The sequence below is a fragment of the Sphaerodactylus townsendi genome, linkage group LG15 (genome assembly GCF_021028975.2).
Source record: "Sphaerodactylus townsendi isolate TG3544 linkage group LG15, MPM_Stown_v2.3, whole genome shotgun sequence".
NCBI classification, from domain to species: domain Eukaryota; kingdom Metazoa; phylum Chordata; class Lepidosauria; order Squamata; family Sphaerodactylidae; genus Sphaerodactylus; species Sphaerodactylus townsendi.
This window is the reverse complement of record NC_059439.1, coordinates 24723460-24734078: the sequence shown is the minus strand read 5'-3', so window position 1 is coordinate 24734078 and position 10619 is coordinate 24723460.

Genomic DNA, 10619 nt, shown 5'->3' with positions numbered 1-10619 from the left:
GTTCTGTCCAATGGCGAGTTGCTTCAGGACCCCCCGGGGTGGCACCTCCCCAAAAAAGTTAAGGAACGAGCATTGGAGGGTTACTATGTCGATATTTTTGACTTCGTAGTCCCCGAGGGGGCCCAGGCGGTTTCTGGGGGATCTGCCAAGAAGAGCTCGCAGCCCCCTAGAGTGGACCGGTCCTTCATCAACTGGCTATCCGGTTTCGGTGAATATGCCATGCTCATTTCGGCAGCATACCCGCTTAGAGCTTGGCAGTTGTTGGCCCACTACAATAATGTGATGAGGGCCAGAGCCATTGCTGGAGAGGCCGCAGCAATAGGCTATGATGAGGAGTTTCGTAAAAGTGCCTCCAACACGTACAAAACACGCTGGCATCTAGTTCATAATAGGGCGTGGACAATGCTTGTGCAGCCCAATGCCAAATCCCAGCAGTCTTCCAACAAGAAACGTCCCATTTTTCGCGGCACAGGCCGCTTAGTGTGCTGGGAGTTCAATGGGGGGAAATGCCACAGGGCAAAATGCAAGTTTGAGCATGCCTGTGAGCGGTGTGCTGGTTCCCACCCACGCATCAATTGCCCGAAGGGGAAGCCTGCCCAGTCCTTTCGTGGTGCCCGGCCCACCACCAGCCCCAACAGCAGAAAGGACGGAGGGTCGGGGAATCCCGGGGCCACCACCTCTGCTTGAGGCAGAGGGAAATCGGGACCTCACCCGCCTGGCCGCCTCCCCGGTGAAGGTCTCTGCCCTGTTCCCATTACTCCAAGCTTACCCGAGGAGGCAGGCAGCACATTTCTTATTAGATGGATTCACCAAGGGTTTTAGAATTCCTTACGCAGGCCCAAGGGTGCTCACTGATTGTGGGAACCTGAAGTCAGCCAGGGACTTGCCCAGGGTGGTTGAACAAAAAATTACCAAAGAAATTCAAGCAGGCAGGGTAGCTGGCCCCTTCTCATCCCCTCCCCTGCCCAATCTCCGGGTGTCCCCTCTAGGGGTAGTTCCAAAGAAGACGGCGGGGGAGTTTAGGATGATACACAACCTTTCCCACCCCAAGGGCTCTTCGGTGAACGACGGCATCGACCCGGAGGTCAGCTCTGTCAAGTACGCCTCTTTAGATCAAGCTGTAGCCCTCATCCGTTCATGTGGCCCCGGGGCCCTGATGGCGAAGTGTGACATTCAGTCCGCTTTTCGCCTGCTGCCCATTCATCCCAATGACTTTTGTTTGCTGGGTTTTAAGTTTCAGGGCCAATGGTTCGTGGATAAATCCATGCCGATGGGCTGCTCTGTGGCTTGTGCGGCTTTCGAGACGTTCAGCACATTCATCGAATGGGCTGCCAAGGGCCGGGCCTCCTCTCCTCACATAACGCATTACTTGGACGATTTTCTAATCATAGGTAAAGCCGGCACACCGGAATGCGCGGACAGGCTGAGGGCCTTTACACAGCTGGCGGCAGAGCTGGGCATACCTTTGGCAAACGAGAAGACAGAGGGCCCCACTTCTTCGTTGGTCTTTTTAGGTATCACGCTGGACACCGTGAGGGGTTCTTCCAGCCTGCCGCCTGACAAGATGGACAGGATGCTCGCTTTATTGCAGGATTTTTTACAGCGCAGCAAATATAATAATAATAAGCCTTTATTTGGCATAACAATAATCATAACACAATAAAAACCTGAGATAAAAGGTATACAAATACAAAGGTTTAGGATAAAATATAAATTATTGATTGTGCATCACCTCCAGTAAAAATTGTGCAACCAATTCACAAGTTTCATTGTCAGAATTGTCCAGAAGGAAAGGAAGTCTACCTGATTCTCCCATTTCACTAGGTATCCTAGAAAGAATATTGGAATATTTTGATCTGATATTAGCAGATTTAGGGCAGCAAAGCAGTTGATGTGCCAATGTTTCAATTTGTTGTTCACCACAAGAGCATACCCTTTCGCTCATTTCCAAGTTGTTAAATCTACCACGCAATAAAGCGGAGGGGAAAACATTGAAGCGAGCAAGTGTGAGGGCTCTTCTCTGCATTGGATTAGTCAAAAAATACAAATAGGGAGCCATCCTGTTTTGATATAGGGGTATTGAAAGATGTAAGGGTGAACAAGTTTTCATAGCAGCCCTAAATAAATTATTCCATTCGCTTTCCAACAATTTTTGTTTTAACAAGTTGTAGGATTCTGAACTAGATAGCGGGAAAAGCGAGTCGAGAGATATACCAAGTAATTCAATCTTTCTTTCGATCAGAGAGAACCATGGATTAGCCTGAGTATCAGACAAAAGTAGGTGAATCAGCGAGTGCTCATCATGCGAGAAATGCAGGCGAAGCCAAAATTTAAAAGCTCTCAACCATGCCCTATAAACTAATGAATTTTGGCCCAGTTCTAAACAGAGGGCCGCATACGGTACACAATTTGGCAGGCCCATAATTTTACGGAAAAATTTGGATTGGACAGTATTCAAGGAGTCGTCAACTGCTTGGAGCCAGATAGGTACTCCATAAAGTAACTCAGCGCAGCAAATGCACCCTTAAGGAGATGCAGGTGGTCCTCGGGCACCTGAATTTCGCATGCCGGGTGGTGTCACCGGGCCGCCCATTCTGTGCACGTCTGTCTCAGGCGATGAGGGGGGTTAAGGCCCCTCATCACTTCATCCGTTTGACCAAAGGCATTAAGGCAGACTTGGCAATCTGGGTGGAGTTTTTGAAGCATTTTAATGGTACATCTTTATGGCAATCCCCTTTAGATGCCCGCTCTGCCCTGCAGGTTCAGTCTGACGCCTCGGGAAGTTTGGGTTTTGGGGTCTTTTTCGAGGGTCGATGGTGCGCCCAGCGATGGCCAGGGGAATGGGAAGCTACTGGAATCTTGAGAGATTTAACTTTCTTGGAATTTTTTCCCATTTTAGTGGCCGTGCACTTATGGAGGCATCGGTTTAGGGACCGCAAGGTTCTTTTCTGGTGCGATAACACAGCAGTGGTCCGGGTAATCAACAAACAATCTTCCCGTTCTGAAAGGGTCATGCGTTTGGTGCGGAGGTTTGTGACCACCTGTTTGCTTAACAACATCTCCTTTTCAGCCAGGCATGTGCCGGGAGTGGACAACAACATTGCTGATGCCCTCTCCAGATTCCAAATGGATAAATTCCGGGCATTGGCTCCTACGGCAGCCGTTAACCCTGATTTCTTCCCCCAGGAACTGTGGAGTCTTGGCAAGGATTAGTGGCCCTAGGCATCAGGGAATCTTTGGCACCAGCGACACGTCATGCTTACCAGAGGGGTTTGGAGGACTTTTTGGAATTCCACTCGGCTTCAGCAGGACGGCACAATTCACCTTTCAAGGAGGAGGCCATTCTGCGATATCTGGCTCACCTACAGAGCACAGGACGGTCGACACAGACTCTTCGTGTTTTCCTGGCGGCTGTGTCATTCCACTGCAAAACCTCAGCCATCCCCGACCCCTCCCACTCTTTTGTCGCCCGCCAGGCCGTCAAAGGGTGGGCCAGAATGGCCCCACGCAAGCAGGATGGCCGGCGCCCGGTGTCTCTTACACTGCTTCGCCAGCTCACGGATACCCTCCCCCAAGTTTGCAGGTCTCGTTTTGAATCCTTACTGTTCAGGACGGCCTTCGCGTTAGCATTCTTTGGGGCCTTTAGGAGTAGCGAGCTAGTCTCAGCATCACGCTCCGACACTTCAGCCAGAGCTCTAGCATGGGGTGACGTCAGCATTGTAGACCAGGCCTTACATATACACCTTCGCCGGTCAAAAACTGATCAGCGAGCTAAGGGGATGTCTATAATCATCAGTTCACCACCGCCAGGCCTTCCCTGTCCTGTCGCATTGACGGAGGCATATTTAGTGGCCCGCCCTGACATCCCGGGCCCACTACTCATCCACAAGGATGGGTCCTGCTTGTCACGTTACCAGCTGGCCAGTGTGTTCCGTTTGTGCCTCAGGAGCCTCCACCTTCCCCACAGGTCCTTTGGCCTACATTCATTCAGAATCGGTGCAGCATCCACCGCTGCATCTTTGGGCTGGCCAGCCCAACACATCCAGTCATTGGGCAGGTGGCGATCCTCTGCATACAAGACTTACATCAGGCCCTTCCCGCAGTTGTGACTTTTCTGTCTCTCAGTTTCCACAGGTACCCGGCATATCTGGATTATTGGACACAGCATCGTCCACTGGGCATCTCGCTACGCGGCATCCTCCGGATGGGGTTGGAACTTGGGTCTCCCCGCGGGAAACAGGGTTTCGTGGTTCGGCTTCAGAGGTATGCGGTGGGATGCCCTCCTGCCCACGCTACTGGACAAGATGGATCGCTGGGGAGCTCCGCATGCTCTCATCATTCATCTCGGGGAAAATGACTTACCTTCTTGCAAGCGTATTATTCTACTTCACAAGATGCGGAAAGATTTGGGACGGATTTTCGGGATGCTCCCTGGGACCAGGATCTTTTGGTCCAAGCTGCTGGAGAGACGCTGCTGGCGGGGGGCGGTTTCCCCCAAACAGGTGGACTTGGCCAGAATCAACACCTGTCGCGCGGTTTCAAGTTTTGTTCAGGCAAAGGGGGGCCATTGCATTGCTCACTGGGAAATTTCACACAAACTGGCCCCCCTTTATAGGGATGACGGGGTACACTTATCTCCCTGGGGTATGGACTGTTGGCTGCACAGCATACGCGGCGAATTGTGTGATTGGCTCAAGGTATAGGAGGCGTTTGGCGGGAGCTGGAGCCCAGCTCTTTGGCGGATTGCGCATGGGGGACTGATCTTTAGCTTGGGGGACAGCAGGCAAAAATGCCCGCTATTTGGGAACCTCCTTATGAGGTTAGGGGTCGAGCAAGCCAAGGGGTAACCTGCCCAGACGTGGGCTTATATGGCTTGCGCCCCTGGCAGCAAAGAGTCTTCAGGAAGTGGCAACCGCCCATCTGGAATCTCACAGCTGCTCCAGCGTGTGTTAATTTTTCATCGGCAGGCGTGCCGAGAAAAATTTAGGTGTCTGGGGGACAGCACTCGTGCTGCCCAGCACACAGGACATAAGATCAGACCCCCATGCTGCGCCTTACGCTCTGTTTTTACCTAGAACCAATTTGTTAATAAAATAACTTTTACCACACACAAAGTGATGTTGTATTGCACATTTATCTCATGAAGGGCTAGGAGGGTTATTAGTTACTTCCCTCAAACAGCAAAGTCCATGGATTCCTGCCTTTTAAAAGCTGAGCTGGCCTTGTCTTTGGGCGACACACTGTTCCTTCTGTTTATTTGTTTATCTCAAGTTTGAGGGGACATTTTGACAGGTTGCAGGAAAGGGACATGCGAGCGTACGTGACCCGGCTGAATCCTTCCCTATATGATTGCCATGATAATAAAGGAAATGAAGGATCAGTCTACGCTGGTTGCTGTGAGCTGTTAGCAAGAAAAGTGGGATAGAAACGTCATCCCAAGTTTCAAACAAAGAGATGGAGGCAGGGATGGAATTTTTAGGGATGGGAAGAATGTGATGGTTGCGGCCATAAAAACTGAATTCAAGAGGCCCAAGGGGGCGAGAAGAAGAAGAAGAAGAAGAAGAAGAAGAAGAAGAAGAAGAAGAAGAAGAAGAAGAAGAAGAAGAAGAAGAAGAAGAAGAAAGAAAGAAAGAAAGAAAGAAAGAAAGAAAGAAAGAAAGAAAGAAAGAAAGAAAGAAAGAAAGAAAGAAAGAAAGAAAGAAAGAAAGAAAAGGAGTTGGATTTATATCCCCCCTGTCTCTCCTATAGGAGACTCAAAGGAGCTTACAAACTCCTTTCCCTTCCCCCCTCACAACAAACACCCTGTGAGGTAGGTGGGGCTGAGAGAGCTCAGAAGAACAGTGACTTGCCCAAGGTCACCCAGTGTGTTTGGAGTGCACAGGCTAATCTGAATTCCCCAGATAAGCCTCCACAGCTCAGGTCACAGAGCGGGGAATCAAACCCGGTTCCTCCAGATTAGAATACACCTGCTCTTAACCACTGCAACACTGCTGCTCCTCCAAGCAAGCCCCAATTAAGTGCAGCCAGCATAGAAACCACCTCGGGTCTCTGCTTCTAGAGATTTCAGTGGCCACAACCAATGATGCTTAGAAATTGTGGTCAGGCAGCATTTGGTGGGTCCAAGGAATATTCTAGCAAGGCACAAGCTCCTAGCCTTCTGCTTCAGGATGTGCTGAGTCACCCTGTTGCTGGTATTTGTACGGGTTCCTTGCTACTTTTGTACACTGTGATCTTGTAGCACAATAATAAGTGCCAGTGTCTCCTGCCTCCATGGCTCTCATCTCCAAAGAAACCGGGCTCCTGGAAGAGTCTATGGAGATGGTGAGGCGATTTCTCAGGGAGTCAAGATACCGCTTGTCATTATTCCAATACAGGATGCACAGCCATTCCAAGCCTTTCCCTGGGAGCTGACGAACCCAGCTCACTGCATTCCCACTGGCAGAGAGGGAATATCCAGAAACAGAGCATGTGAGCCGGAGAGTCTCTGATGGAGTCAGCTGTATAGATCCAGGCTGTCTCAAGGTCACTGTAGCCTGGACACCTAGAAAGGAACAGGGGAAATATTTGTTACAAAAAAAGGGAGAGATCTGGATCTTAAAGGGAAACTGAGATGAATGAGTGTCTCCTTGAAGATGCCCTTACAAGATGGAACAGAAATCAGAATGAAGGTTAGGAGTACAGAGCACATGGTTCCTTCTGGAAAGAAAGAAGGACAAAATAGAGAAAAAATGAGTGGTCTTCAAGTCACACTTCGATTGACGATAGAAATGCAAAATGGTGGGTATAAGAGACAGTTAGGAAAGGACCATTTGCATATATAATCTCTATGTAAATTGACTTTCTGGGATGATTCCCATTTAAGGTGAAAGGCTTATGGGCCAACGGTCAATCACTGAATTAGGTTCTTGTGTTCCAGGTGAAACATTTCTTGGATCATTGAATTTTCATGTCTCAGAAGCAGTTCCCCTGTGATGAAATATGGGCACAAACAGGCACTGCCTGTCTCGCAAAATACAGTGTGTGTTCCAAGTGAGAAAAACTGCCAGACCATGGTTGCACAACCCAGAAAACCCACAACAGCCAATTTATGACGATCATTGTAGATTTAGAGCAGAGGTGGGATCCAGCAGGTTCTCACAGGTTCCCGAGAGTACGTTACTAATTATTTATGTGTGCCGAGAGGGGGTTACTAATTGGTGATTTTGCCATGTGATTTTTGCCTTAGTTACGCCCTCCTCTCAACAGTAGCGTGCAAAACTTGAAGCAGTCTAGCAGGAGGTGCACCGGCGTGTGTGGCAGCCTGCGCCTGCGTGCATTCATTTCCTGCCCAAGGACCGGCGCAGTGGCTGCATCCTTGCCACAGCCCCATCCAAGAATGCCCCGCCCCCGGAATTCCCAGCCACGCCCATGTCGTGCCACACCCAGCCCCATTGACGCTACACCACAGTTTGAATCCCACCACCATGGGAACCTGTTACTAAAAATTTTGGATCCCACCACTGATTTAGAGTGTGTGAACAGAAAGCAGGTTTGAGTCAGGAATAGAAAAAGGAAAACGGTAAAATCTCTACTTCTGAAGCACAGATCTATACAGACAAGGGAGAGTTCAGGGGGGCATGGTATACCCATCTCTCATGAGATCTCGGAAGCTAAGCAAGGTCAGTAGTTGGAAGGGAGGCCAGCAGGGAAGGATATGAAGAGGAAAGCGACAGTAAACCACCTCGGATCTTCCGTTGTCTCGAGAGCCCTTTGAACGCAACAGATGACAATGGGATTAACCAACCTTGCAGTGAAAACCACAAAGCATTCTCAGAGGCTCATTCCACACATGCAGAATAATGCACTTTCAAACTGCTTTCAGTGCTCTTTGAAGCAGTGCGGAATAGCAAAATCCACTTGCAAACAGTTGTGAAAGTGGCTTGAAAACGCATTATTTTGCCTGTGCGGAAGGGGCCAGATATTCTTTTGATTATCTCTCCACCATGGCCATTCTTTAGAGAACTGCTGCCCCCTTCTGAGAACAAAGGAGAAGCAGGATCTGGCCTGATTGTATGAATCAATATTTGTGCATTCATGTATGGTGAGAATTGGGAGACATTCCTGAACTCTACTTGAATGACCCCCTGAAATCCCTGTGGAACAGTATACCATACAGTACAACAACCTTTATTAGGCATATTAAAAGAGGGTCAAGAGCATTACAGACATTTCTGAAGTACAAATCAAAAGTACATTCAAAGCACAGACGGATAAACTGTATCTATCATTGGACGTTACTTAGAAAATTCTGTCACTTGTAAAAGAAATGTTGCTGCTTTTTCCAAGAGCATGGCCTCCGTGTTATTTAACAAAAGCTCCACAACAGAGTTGTCAGAGTCTCTTTCAGGTTTGTCTAAGACCCGCCCAGGAGAGAAATTCCTAATATCCACATATCTCGGACAGTCAAGTATAATGTGAGCAGGAGTCTCCACTTGGTTTTTACAGTGTGGACAGACCCGATCCTGGAGAGGGATAGATAGGTAGCGACCCTTTGTGATGGACGATGGGAAAGTATTGCATCTGGCCCTTGTAATAATCCATCTCGGAACAGAAGCACACATCGCCACATTCTGGGATGGCTGGATAATGATGCTCCTCTGATTGGTCAGTTTTGTCCTTGTCCCTTTCTGCACAAATCCAAAGGGCCTTTCCACAGCATGGAAGCCCAATAAAGGGGAAAAAACCCTTCAAGAATCCCCCATACAGGATACTGGAGATAAGCTACAACAAAAGTGGCAAATCTCCGATGCTGGCTTTACTAGCACATAGGGCTGGGTGGGCAGTGGTAGCCAACTGAGGTCAGCTCCTGGCCAACCACCAGAACACACTTGGTCATACCGGTGCAGCTCTTTGTGCCAGCAGGCCTAGGGACAAGTGGCGGTTTCCAGATCAGGTGCCATGGAGCTGCCCGGTTGAGTCGCCCCTCTGCCAGTGCATTTGCCCCTTGTGCCAGCAGTGTGGGTACCCATGCCGGTGCTGGGCTGCACCAACTCCAGAGAAAGGTCTGGCCCTCATTCTGGGTTGGGCCGTCAGAATCCTGCCAACATTGTAATGATCCTCTGAAGACGCCAGCCACAGATGCAGGCGAAACATCAGGGGGAAATGCTACGAGAACATGGCCATACAGCTTGGAAACCACACAACACCCCAAAGTGGAACAGCCGTGACTTACCGCGGCTGCCATTGCTGATGGGAAAGGGACAGCCTCCATGGTGCTGCCTCCTCCCCCCTGCCTTGCGAGCTCCTCTGGGGTCACGAGGCTTTAGCTTGCCAGCCACGCAGGGCCCGGTGGGTCTCGGGCGCCAGGCAGTGACGCTTGGCACCCTTACGTCATTTGGGGAGGTGGGGCCGGGCGGCCTATTTAGGCCTGAGCCTGGCCTCCCCACCTCCCCATTTGCCAGAAAGTTCTTTCAGTAGCAGGAGAGTATTAGCTGCTTCCCTCAGGCAGCAGTGTAATGTTTCAGTATTTATGGATTGCTGGTTTAGTATATGGGTTGTATTTGATTTGTTATGTGTTTGTATTGTGTTGCATTATTTGTAGTGTGCAGGGTGTAATATGTACGTTTAATGATTTTATGGCCTATGACTACAACAGTAAATAAATGACTGACTGACCCATGTGTAGGGGGCAGACCTGCATCTGCAGGATAGGGGTATTTCCCTAAAATGTAGCTCTAAGGGATCTGTAGACACTAGGGCCCCTTCCACACATGCAAAATAATGCGTTTTCAAACCACTTCCACAACTGTTTGCAAGTGGATTCTGCTATACCGCACAGCTTCAAAGAGCACTGAAAGCAGTTTGAAAGTGCATTATTCTGCATGTGCGGAAGGAGCCTTGGAAACACAGTCAGAAGTCTGCTGGGGGAGGAGGAATTGGTGGAATATTCACATAAGTAGAGCAGGGCAAACTATGAGACCTACGTCTCCATTATACTCAGCGAAATAAACATGTTTAGAATGGGGCGGGAGGCGTGATACAAGGAAGCATGGTGTCTCCAGTCAAATTAGGGTTTAACACAAGGGTCTATTTTTGGGGAGGGGTTTCTGGGCTGTGGGGTTACGGTCATCAGTTTTTTCTCCTAATGTTTCTCTCGCATGGATTCAATTGAAAGATGAGGTGCAAAGACTACCGGACTATTAGGTGCAAACTTACAACACAGCTCAGAAAACCCACAACACCCAACAGTGGCGTAGGAGGTTAAGAGCTCGTGTATCTAATCTGGAGGAACCGGGTTTGATTCTCCGCTCTGCTGCCTGAGCTGTGGAGGCTTATCTGGGGAATTCAGATTAGCCTGTACACTCCCACACACACCAGCTGGGTGACCTTGGGCTAGTCACAGCTTCTCAGAGCTCTCTCAGCCCCACCTATCTCACAGGGTGTTTGTTGTGAGGGGGGAAGGGCAAGGAGATTGTCAGCCCCTTTGAGTCTCCTGCAGGAGAGAAAGGGGGGATATAAATCCAAACTCCTCCTCCTCCTCCTCCTCCTCCTCCTCCTCCTCCTCCTCTTCTTCTTCTTCTTCTTCTTCTTCTTCTTCTTCTTCTTCTAAAAGCTCTTGGGGTCTACATGTCGTTCCTGGG